Here is an 11,458-nt window from a genome sequence, read left to right on the forward strand (position 1 = left end):
CTGTGATAGTATCAGTAAAGACATAGTTCAAAAGTCACCTTTGCTAGGTCTGACTGCCGAGAGCTGCCTGTTGAACCTTTATGGCCTGTGGCAGGTGCGTTAGCAGCGCTGTGTGGTACCAGCTTCCCTGCCTTGGCTGAAAACAGCACCGAGGCTTATTAAGCAAGTTCTGCGCAGCAGTTATCACAGCAATGTCATGAGGAGTCATGGCTTAGCATCATCCCCTCTGAAGACAGGGGGCTGCATTTCCCTGATGCTGTAAAGCAGCTCAACTTCATTATATGGCCACCAAAGTGGTAAAATCAGCTGGAATATCAAGGAATATTGCAAGTATGCTATTTTTAAATATTTTCTGCCTCTAGATCCACCATGTGTGACGATGTGCTTCTCTCCCGTCACCAACCTGACCTTTCACCCATAACCCCGCTCAAGCAATAACCACAAGTGGCAATCGTGAGGGATGCATCTGGTCATGTTAGCTGCATCCAGCTCTAATTGGACTTCTTGGCAGATAGCTGGCAGCACAATAGCCGAGGGCTGATTGAGTATGCACCAACCAAAATATGGCTGATATGCAAATATGACCATGAGTCAACCATTTTACTCCATAAATAGGGGACAGCCCAGAGCCCATTGAGCTCTCCTGCTTGGCAGCAGGCTGCATGCCAGGATCTCCGCTTGAGCAAGGACGTCTCTGAAGGTTTACTCCTCAAGGTTGAGAAATCCCTTACCAGTGATAGATCCTTGGCAAGTGACAAATAGCATGCTTAAACTTTGCAAATTTTTCTAAGTTGCATCTTGGATTGGTTGTGCACATAATCCCTTAGACATAAACTGTTGACCAAGTCTAGGACTAAGATTGGATCCAGCCGCACCCAGACTCCTCTGAGAAGGAGTGTGGAAAGCAAGGGCGTCCATTCTGAACCTCATGACTCGATGGGAGGATCTCCTGATGATTTCGTCTGACCCTGTCCTGTATGCAGGAAATAACCAAGTGTACGTCATCAAATCTTGCTAAACCACTGTCTTATTTACCACTGAACTTTGTTAAATCACCATTTTATATCACTAAAACATATTGCTGCTTCTCTCTTACAAATGAAGCGCATCACTCATCCACGACACCATGGTGGATGATTTGAATTACAGCTCAATGCAGTGAGATTTCCCAGGTTTGGTATTTGCTTTGGTATGACTGATACAAAGCAAGCAGGCAGGTGACTTGGTATAAAACATACCAGAATGTTTTATGATTTCAGTATCTATCTGCCTTCTTTGATGAGAATAACTGGTACAACACCCCAGCTACCTATCAAACATTTGCCTGTTTTCCCACTAGTTTCTCCAGAAACCTCTTAAGTGCTTGTTATCTATCTGTCTCTCTACTTGCTTATTGTTATTTCCAAAGCTTGTGTCATTTCTGTAGAGGATGGCTTCCAGTATTAGGACTGAAAAACAAGAGAAGGAACAGCAAATAGGTGGCAAGGCTCTCTTCCCGATATGCTCCAGTGTGAGCAAGAATGCAATGTTTTATGGGAAGCACTATTAGGATGCTATAGTCAATGAAAGTGCCTGGACAACAACGATGTAATTAGAGTGTCTATTCATTTCAGAGACATATTATTCTTCACCAGAGGCCCCTCTAATTATTGCTTCTAGCAACAAAGCATCAGAGATTTTGTAATAGGATATATTTTTAACACTGCATATGAGAGAGAGGCATATAAACCCTGCAATCTGCTAATGGAGTTTATATCCTGGATTTCCTTTGTGACTTTATACTGTGGCTCAGTGGGAACAGAAAGAACTAGTTGCTGTATTTTATTCCTTTTTTTTCTGATTTGGTTACTATAGTAGCAAAAGAAATGCAACAGTTGGAATAATATCCACACTTTGAATATTAACTACATTTTGAATAAGACAATGCATTTAATACAGTCAAAGAGATGAAAGTTGTTTCTGGAGAAGACAGGTTTAAATCATGTTAATATCATGAACTGAAGAATTTTCTTGGTCCTTTCAACAATTCCAAATATGAATCATATGATGAACAAAGATGGTCAATTGTAAACCTCTGTCTTCATTAAATGTAGTAAAACATAATTCCTAGGATCCAACTGGACACTATGATTGTTATTTATAGAGCTTGAGGACTCCTTTTCTTGAAGGATCCTGTACCAAAAAAGACAGAATAAATCCAGGAGACACAGATTTCCTAAAGGAAACCTAATCAGATCCATCACATGCTGCAGACCCCTGCAGTTGACTAAGTGGTGTAATGAAAGCATTTTTATTGTCTAAGGGTGATATGAGGGATTCTTTTCTTTAGGGAAATTTTCCTTTCATACAACAGCCTACTTGGCTGGAGGATGGTGAAAACAGAGGGGAGAGTATGCATGGGGCTTGCTGCATTCAGGTGGTCTAGTCAATACAGTGAACTTCCAAAAATCGGATAGGATCCTCTGATTTATGGCAAGGGATGCTCTAGCATCTGAGGTCAACATAAAGTGAAGACAAAATGTTTCGAAGCTTCTCTGCTCTGAGCATGGATCTGACAGGCCAGGTGAAGTCAGTCTCCAGGTAGCTTCCTTGGAATAATAACAACTTGAAATAGAGTTCTTTGTGACAGAAGTAAAATTATTTTGCAAAGCTAATGCACTACTTATTTTTACCTTTTGCCTGAATTCATAGTTGAAGAATAAACTATGTGAAATGATCAATCTAAGCTTGTGAAGAATCAGTAATGCCTCTACATCTGTCCTGCTGTTTTGAACTTACCTGCGATTAGGGTCAGACTCATTGATCTGCTCATGGGCATCTGGTGAAAAACAGACACATTAAAGTACCATGCATAGGTATCCTAGCATGAAAGAATGAGACGTGAGAAATTCATTTGTGTTTTTCTACAGTCACATAGTATTCTTCCCAATGGTAATAATGACTTTCTATACTAGGAATTACTATGTATGTGATGATTTAATTTTAGAACTATAATTTCAATTAGTCTTTTGAGAGAGAGGTCAGCTGGACACACTCCTCTTTTCTGCTTTGTGTTTGAGTGGGTTGTTTTTCTGTAATTCAAAGCCAAAAATTGCGTGGGGCTTGCTCTTCCCAGGAATTCACCATTTTAAAAGAGATTTAATAGCAGAAAATATTTTACCAATAGCATGTGGACTCTATTCATCACAGCCTCTACGCCCTCCTTTAGCATGCTGCTGAAGGCTTGGGGTGGGACCTAATGGCAGCTTTCTAATACCTGACAGGGTGTTTTTGAGAAAACAGAACTAGGCTTCTCACAGAGGTGCATGCCAGGAGGGGGAGAGACAACACACAGAGGTTGAAATGACAGGTTCAAGCTGGATATAAGGAAAAATGTTTTTCCCATGAGGACTGTCAGGCAGTGGAGCAGGTTGCCCCACAAGGTTGTGCCATCTCCATCCTTGCAGGTTTTCAAGACCTACCTAGACACAGCCCTGAGCAGTCTGGTGTGACCCCAGAGCTGGCCCTGCTTTGGGCAGGGGGTTGGAGTTGAGACCTCCTGAGGTCCCTTCCTACCTGAACTATCCTGCGGGGAGGAAAGGCTGTGCCACTGCCCTTCCAGGAAGCAAACACAGGAGACACAGCCTTCCTGCTTGGGAAGGACAGCACTAGCCGTCCTGGGGACTCCCATCCCTGCACGGGGCAGGATTGCCCCTGCAAAGCTCTGTGTTGTCTGTGGGCTCCAGGAGCTCAGCTGGACTGGAGATCATTGTGTTTACACACAATTTCTTCAGATGACCAGCATGGAGGGAATGTTAGATAGCACGAACTGGGGGGAAAAAAATCATGAAAAAGTGGGAAAAATCCCATACCGAAGAAATCCTAATGTATTGCCTTTATAGCTCCAGGCTGACAAAGGTCAATTCACAACTCTTTCAAACTTTTGGACTTTTGTACACATACCTTCCAGTCTTGGGTTTCAAAACACAATAAATTGAAACATCTCACTGTCCTTCAGCTCTTTCGTCCTTCTGGACATGTTCTTTATGCTAGATGAAATCCTGCGTCCTCTGAAGTCAGTGGAAACATTTCCACTGACTTCAACAGTCTAAATAGTATCTCTGAGGTCTTGTAACACAGAACACCAGTACAAAAGCAGAGAATAAGGCGCACACATAGTTCAGGCCACAGAGACTTGGATAGCTTAGAGCAGCATCCTCAGCTTTCACACTAAGAATGACTAATGGGAAAATAAGAAACATGTCTAGAAGAACATTTTATTTGTGGTCTGTTTTTCTTCACCAAACTAGATGCATGACTAGAGCAGCTCTGTGAACTTCTGCCAAAAACAGCTTTTTGTGAAAAGAATATTACTAATTCAAAATAAAATTCACTGGAAAAATATTATAAATTATTTTTGGTTTGGAAAACCTTCAAGTTCCTTTTCAGTTTTGAAAATTCACTTACAATTCAATGAAGTTATTTTTATTTTGCTACATTATTTCATTATGTCTTAGACGTAGTAGAACTTATCACTGTGTATAAGGTGATAGAAACAAATGTGGCAAAGTGATACAAAAAAAGGGGGACTGCAATGGAAGTATGAACTACTCTGATTTAAAAAGGAAAATGAAATGTTTAAAGGATTATTAAATAGTAGCTACCTTTGTTTTAACATCATATTACAATGTCACTCACTATTGTAATCATGATTACTTTGACATTTTCTAACCCCAAATCTCAGCGCTTTAAAGTGAAAAAAATTTCCCAAACAATGCTTGTAAATTTTATTCTTCAAGGAATTTTAGGCATGTCTACTATTTGGTTTCTGAATGAGAAAAAAAAATAGCGATGGTTTTTCCTGAAAAATAGAAATGCTGATGGTCTATTATCATGGGCCTTGAGAAGGTTGCTTAGAATGCCACAACACTCTCTGTGTAAGTGGAAATGGCACTGTTGGCATTAAAGCTGATTCTTTATCTCAGAGTAGTGTTATGAAAGACAATTTAATAACCCCTGGAAAGAGTCTTGCAATTGTTTGTAATAAATGCAGGAAATGTGAGGAGAATGCAAGTTGTTGTGTTGTGTGCTTTAATAGCAGAAGTCCTCTTTATCCAAAACCTTTTTTTGCACTTAGTAATTAGCAGTTTATTATGCTGAGAATGAATTGTTTCTTTCTGACTTCTAACCAGTCTAATTAAACCCAGTCATTAATGTAAAGACTCTGTATGAAAGAGATGCTTCATACCTGATCAAACAATTATTTTAGAAGGTGCTGATCCTCTTATTGCTATTCAGGATATTTTTCAGTTGATTGGAGAAGTGGTAATGGCACAGCATATTAACAAATAATGGAGACGAATAGTTCTGAAATGTAAAAAGATATTTCTGCTCTGTTGCTTCAATGAAAACTATGCAAAAAAACCTGTCTTCCAGAGATGACAGAAAATATTTGTCAAATTAGCATGTAGTTCTCATTTCTTCCAATGAAGCTATCAAGTTTTAATGAAAAAAAAAGGCTGCGTGAAATTTCACAGTACATCAGTAAACATTGCAACTCATGTTATCACTGTATATACACTGTATCACCCATGACTGCACAACTGCAGCTTTTATGTCTTGCTCATTTTCCTGAATAGAAAAAAATATTGTTTTCTGGACATACCTGTGGATTGATTTAATTAGGTTGTTCATAGATATATTTGATGTTTATCACAATTGGTTTGTGGCCAGGCAACAGGAATACTTGAATATTGAGGTGCTTCTCTGTGTCGGTGAGGCTGTCAGAGCCAGCACCCCATGTCTGCTCTGGTGAATCCTTGTAAACAGGCAGAGATTAATGGATGGTGAGTTTTGTCTGGGACGTGTCGGAGCTGAATGTGGTGAGGTATAATAACGGGCGGGCTGACTGAAATGGAAAGACTCAATGCATGGTGCGAGTACATGAAACCCCTGTCACAGGGTGATGATGCTGGGGGCAGTTTGTGTAGGGGCAAGATGAGGTGGGAGGGCGACCGTTCCTCCTGGGGCTTCTACACGAGCAGTGCGGATGGCTGCGCACCTTGCCATCCGGACGGCACTGTGATTTCTCCATGCATCCCTGGGCACACACTATCCAGAAAGGGAGGAAACTGGGAGGAAGGAGACAGGATCATAACCCTGCAACGATCCAGGAAGAGGTCTATGTAACCAGCTCTGAAATACCATTTAGGCTCAGTGCTTCTCTGAAGGGAGGCTTCTGTGGCTCCCAGCTTCCCTCCATGCAAGGTCCTGCCTCCTGTAGCAGTATAGACTTTAGGATGTGTTTTCAGTAGCTAAGATATTGTCTCAATCTTTCACAATTTTTTTGTTTCTCTCTCTCTTTTAAGTGAATAGAAAAAACACACACAAAGAGAGACATATGTGGGTTTATACACTATGTGTATCTTTGATAGGGTAAAACAGCTGAATGTCTAAGCAACTTTATGAGCAATCAAAACAAAAAACAAAAGAAGGATGTAATCTTTATGCTTCAACCATTAAACAAATACTAATAAGTAGGAATTAGGAAAGAAATGTAATTTATTTAAAGAAACTCATTTATTTTAAAAAACTCATTTAAAGAAAATAAAATATCCATTCTGCGGTTACTGGACCCTCATATGAAATACCTGTTACTGGTCACTGTCAGATCTGATGCTATTAGATAGACAAGCCACAGGGTTCAATCCTGAATAGTTATACCTATTTTTATTTCTTCATATTCTGCTGAAAGAGATGAAAATGCATTGTAGGAAACAGTACGACAAAAATGATCCCTCAACATTATTTTTAATAACTGATCAGCAATTTTAATTCAGTAAAGTAATAGCACTGATCAAAATTGTGGGGAATTTTTTTTAGGCTGTCTGGTCTCATTGTCTGCTCATATCAAGAACAACACATTTCCCAACAGGCAATATCTTGTCAGCTGTGCATGTACCTTATTTGGAGGTTCTGAATCCAGTCCAGAATAATCCTTTGAAATGCAGGGAAGGATCAGAATAAGTATTGCTTAGAGAGGGCAAATGAAATATTCAAAAGCTAAGCACTTACCAAAAATAAAGATGACAAATCTGTGTCCTGTTTGAAGCAGCTCCAGTGCTTGCTGGAAGTGAGGAAAGAGCGAGCTGGAAGAACACAAAAGAGAAGGCTGTAACCTGCTTAGCATTCCCAAAAACACAGAAAGAGTGAAATATGCTGCTGAAATCACAAAGTAGCCAGTGGCAGCCAGCCACTTGTTATATGAGAGACGAGATTTACATCTGCCCTATCCCACTTCCTTGGTATCATATGAATGACATAAATCAGGAACTATTTGCTATTTTATGATTAGACTTTTGTCTCTGACAGGATTTCTGTTCTGTACATGGGAAACCCTAACCTTTCTCAAGGCTTTTATTTTGGGTAAATAAAATTGGAAAATTCTTCACAAAGCCTTTTAGTTTTGCTAGTTATGCATAGCACATCCTCAGTATAAAAATTTAAGTGGTTCAAGTGAAGGAAACACTTTTGAAGGTTTATGATGAAGCAATGTGTGGAAAGCCAAAGGTATAAGTGTGAAATGACTGTAGCAGTATTGCTGTATAACATAATCTTTACAGAAGGAGACATTGCTGGAAAAGAGTTAAGGCCTAATCTTGGGTTCATACAAGTAGATAGAAAGTTTCTGCTCATTTAAATAGCAAATGTTCCTAAAGAAACAGCTTAAAAAGCATTTTGCCTTCACATTGTCCCAGTCCCATGTGATTATCATCTGATATACACTGATAGTCCCCACCAGCTATATTATCCCAAACAAGAAGTGAAAAATGAGGTTTTAAACAGTAAAGAGGTGAGTAGTCTTGCATTTCATCCTCATGATGAGAGACCAGGCCGATTACCTCCTACCTGGTATTCTACAACATGAGATGTGAATACATTTTCTTTGTACAAAAAGTATCTTCATCCCTCTGAAAGGCAGATTCATGTGAACAGAGGGGGTTACACTTATTGAAACCATTTGTAGTGCTATTTCAATTGTTCTAGCTTTCAAGTGTCTTATTTTCTTTTGCATCTTTCCTGCTTCTTGTTCTGTGTTTTTCATTATCTGTGGATGAGATCAGATCCACTGTTTGAGCTCCAGCCCCCTTGGTTTTTATCAGTATTAGATTACAGTTTTCAGGAATTTTAGGAGTGTGCTACCGGAAGTTATTCACTGGTGTTGCCTTCACTTACGTTTCTAAAACTTCTAAGTATGAACTAGTCACAGCAGGCTCCATCTAGAAAGCTAAACCTCTTCTCATACAGATGTCTATGGTAGGAAGTGGATTGCTCTCTAAACCTGTTTTTTTCTCCCCGCTTACTAGGGGTAGTAAAGATAGTCTGTTTGATCTGTCTTACACATCTCCAATTTAAATGCCTACAGTCAATCAAGATGAACCTCACCCCAGTAATTTCTGGAACAGATTCCCAAACTCAAGAATCATTCAGGGTATTTAATATTTAGAATCTGATATATTCTGTTTGGCTCCACTGATCATGTAGCATATTTATATTGATAACTAAATAAGCACAACCCATAGGATTGGATTTCCAGTGTGAATACCCCTAATTAAAATATGATAAATATTTTCATCCATATTTTGCTATTTGTTTTCAATCTGCCTTTTTTTGGCCAAGATTTCTACCATCCTGGGTTTTGGAATATTCACACAAAACACAAAAGAAGAGTGAGACTGCCAAAGTGATTTCATGCGAAGATGAACAGATATTTCTGGATCTCTCCTTAAATATTATTCGCTCATTTCTAGTCATACTTTCACTTAAGTAACACTGCCTAGAGACAAGCAACCACATAGATATTATAAGGAAACTGAACTGCGTGAGATACTTCTAACCTTGCAGATTCTAGTGGAAGTCAAGTATTTATGTCATAGGTTTGTAGTAGAAACTAAGAATGTATCCCTGAAGACCTACTTGGCAAAACTAAATCAGAGAAAAATAATTAGAAAGTCAAGCTTCTTGTGAGCTCAATTAAAAGACTACTTTAATTTTGCAAACCTCATCTCCCTGACCAGCCTAGCTGATGGAGAGAAACAGTTTCCTCCAGGGGGCAATTCAGAGCATGTAAATCTAGATTCTTGCTCTAAAAAAAAAAAAAAGAAAAAGAAAAAAAAGAAAAAAATCACACGGAACAACAGTTCTCATAAGAAAAGAAAAATTATTTTGACACTTGGTTCTGCTGCCCCTACTAAACTGAGTAGGACTTATTCCAAAGAGCTGTCCCCTGAAACTGAGCGGGAATTTCAGGCATAAGTGTTGTCATGGTGTTTAAAAGTTGTAGAATTGAATATTAACATTCATGCCCCTGATCTCTCCAATCACTTATCATTTTAAAATCTACTGAATAATGCAGTACGTGTTTCCAGCTTGAGGGAAGGTGATTCAAAACCAATTCCAGTCTCCAGTGGATCAGCTAATATACTTTGTATCCCAGCATTCACAAAACACACTGGAGGTAGACGTTTGCATTTTTTATGTCATTTTCAATGTTGTTTTAGGTTTAGATTGGAAACAGTAGACTGTTATTACAGATAATACATTTTATACCTATGTCATGCAAGAAATGTCATGTACGACTTGCTGTTCAAATATACTAAAATCTAGTAGACATTTTCATCTGTTTATATAATAATACCCTTATAGACAGCAATAATAATTTTTTAGATTAGATAATTACAGCAACATTTATGGGTCCCTTCAGGCAAACTTCTTAGCCTCCTTTATTAAGGGAATAATTGCCTTCAGAGACCATGCTTTCTAATTTACTGAAGGGTTGTTAGCTAAAGATTTTCCTATAGGGAGATTGAGGAACAGTTGTTTTGCAGGGTAAGCCAAGTGAAAGGACCATGACGCATCTTAGCATCTGCATGCTTGATTGAATGTTCCAAATCCTGTTTCTTCTCTTACTCATGATCTGAAAATCTGTGTGGGCTCAGACCAGGCATGAAAGACTTTTTTTTTTTTTTTTTTATTAATTCAATCGCTCTTAAATTGGTTGCTTTAAAGCAGTCCATACCATGAGCAAAAAACCAATGTTGGTAGGTGCATATGCTACTGGCAGAACTTGACTGCACAGCCAACATGCATTTCAGAGAAATTCTTTATTTTGAAGCAAACCACTTATTTCTATTGCCAATTTTAAAATACATTGTGAATTACTATAAGCTGGAGGTATGAGTAACCATGTCACAGCATCTCTCAGCACTCTCAGATCAGTCTGATCAATATTGCAAAATTGTAGAGTGAATATGCCGATGCTATAAGCACAGTGCATTACAATTAGTTGTACCTGGGAATCTGAACATGTTAAAGAACACGACAACCTTATGATGTATATTTCTGTAAGTAATTTTCACTGAGATAAAGTACACCATTAGTAGACATTTCTCAAGGGCAGGTTTTAAAGGCTTGAACTTGGCTACACATAATGCATTTGAAAATGTGCACAGAATTTGGAGGGGGAATAATACAAAATGTGCACTCTAGTTAAAATACAGCATTATTATTACTTCATTGCCACAACATGCTTGTTTTTTAATGTCACCTTTCAGACAAATGCAGGGAGACATTTCCCTGCCAATAGCACTTATAGAAAGCCTATGGCAATGATCCTGCGACTGATGGCACACGGGAAGAATGTTGTCTCTAAATGGAGTGTCCTTGAAGCCAAAGGGTAGTTTGAGGATGAATCAGTCAGCTCATCTGCTGTCATTTCTAGTACTGTGAGCCTTAGACCTTAGTTCTGCTCCCACTGTTGCCTTCAAAGGCTGCAGGATGAGCCCAAAGTCATATAAAGCACATAGAATGGAAAAAAGGTGAGAGGTAGATAGAACACAAAGAGACAGAATTCAGCACACTCTGTAAGGTGTCTCCAAGCCAACCATTTTTCATATTTTATGGGTAAGAAATTGATGAATAGAGAATTATGGGCTACAGCTGGACCTGTAAGATAATTTCATTCTCATGGGAAATCTGTTTCAAACAGTATTTTCTATATAGATTGAAGCAAAAGTTGAAATTCTAAATTTTTCACAGAGCCCAAGGAAATTCCAGAGCATCTCAGTTCAGAAAAATGAGCTTTCCATGTCTCAACAAGATCAAAATCAAACTATCTAATACTAAAGCATAAGTAAATGACTGTTAATGCTCATTAAAATGGAACAGTTTAAATAAAATGAGCAAGGCTTAGTTAATAGATTTCTTATTTGAAATTTTAACAGGAATTATCTTGAAACAGGGCACTGATTTTTGACAGGTCTGTGCTTCAAAAGGCATCTATCTTCAACAGTCTTAGATCTTGGATCCACTGTTGGGGACCTTTTTCTGGGTGCATAAGGAAAAAACATAAGGCACCTTGGTCTCCTTTACCAGCGAACTTTGAACATGAGAACTCTCTGATGCCTTCGAGGTTGGCCAA

The 11,458-nt window shown here is 38.7% G+C and overlaps 1 long non-coding RNA gene across 1 annotated transcript; it reads right to left on the bottom strand.

The window, feature by feature from the left end:
* Positions 1-2,735: 2,735 nt before the first annotated feature.
* Positions 2,736-7,204, bottom strand: LOC135329760 (uncharacterized). Its single transcript, XR_010391406.1, has 3 exons — positions 7,054-7,204; positions 5,228-5,346; positions 2,736-2,818 (listed from the first exon to the last, which is right to left on the bottom strand). It is a non-coding gene; the product is annotated as an uncharacterized LOC135329760 (long non-coding RNA).
* Between the last annotated feature and the right edge of the window lie 4,254 nt (positions 7,205-11,458).

The sequence above is a fragment of the Dromaius novaehollandiae genome, chromosome 1 (genome assembly GCF_036370855.1).
Source record: "Dromaius novaehollandiae isolate bDroNov1 chromosome 1, bDroNov1.hap1, whole genome shotgun sequence".
Classification (NCBI taxonomy): domain Eukaryota; kingdom Metazoa; phylum Chordata; class Aves; order Casuariiformes; family Dromaiidae; genus Dromaius; species Dromaius novaehollandiae.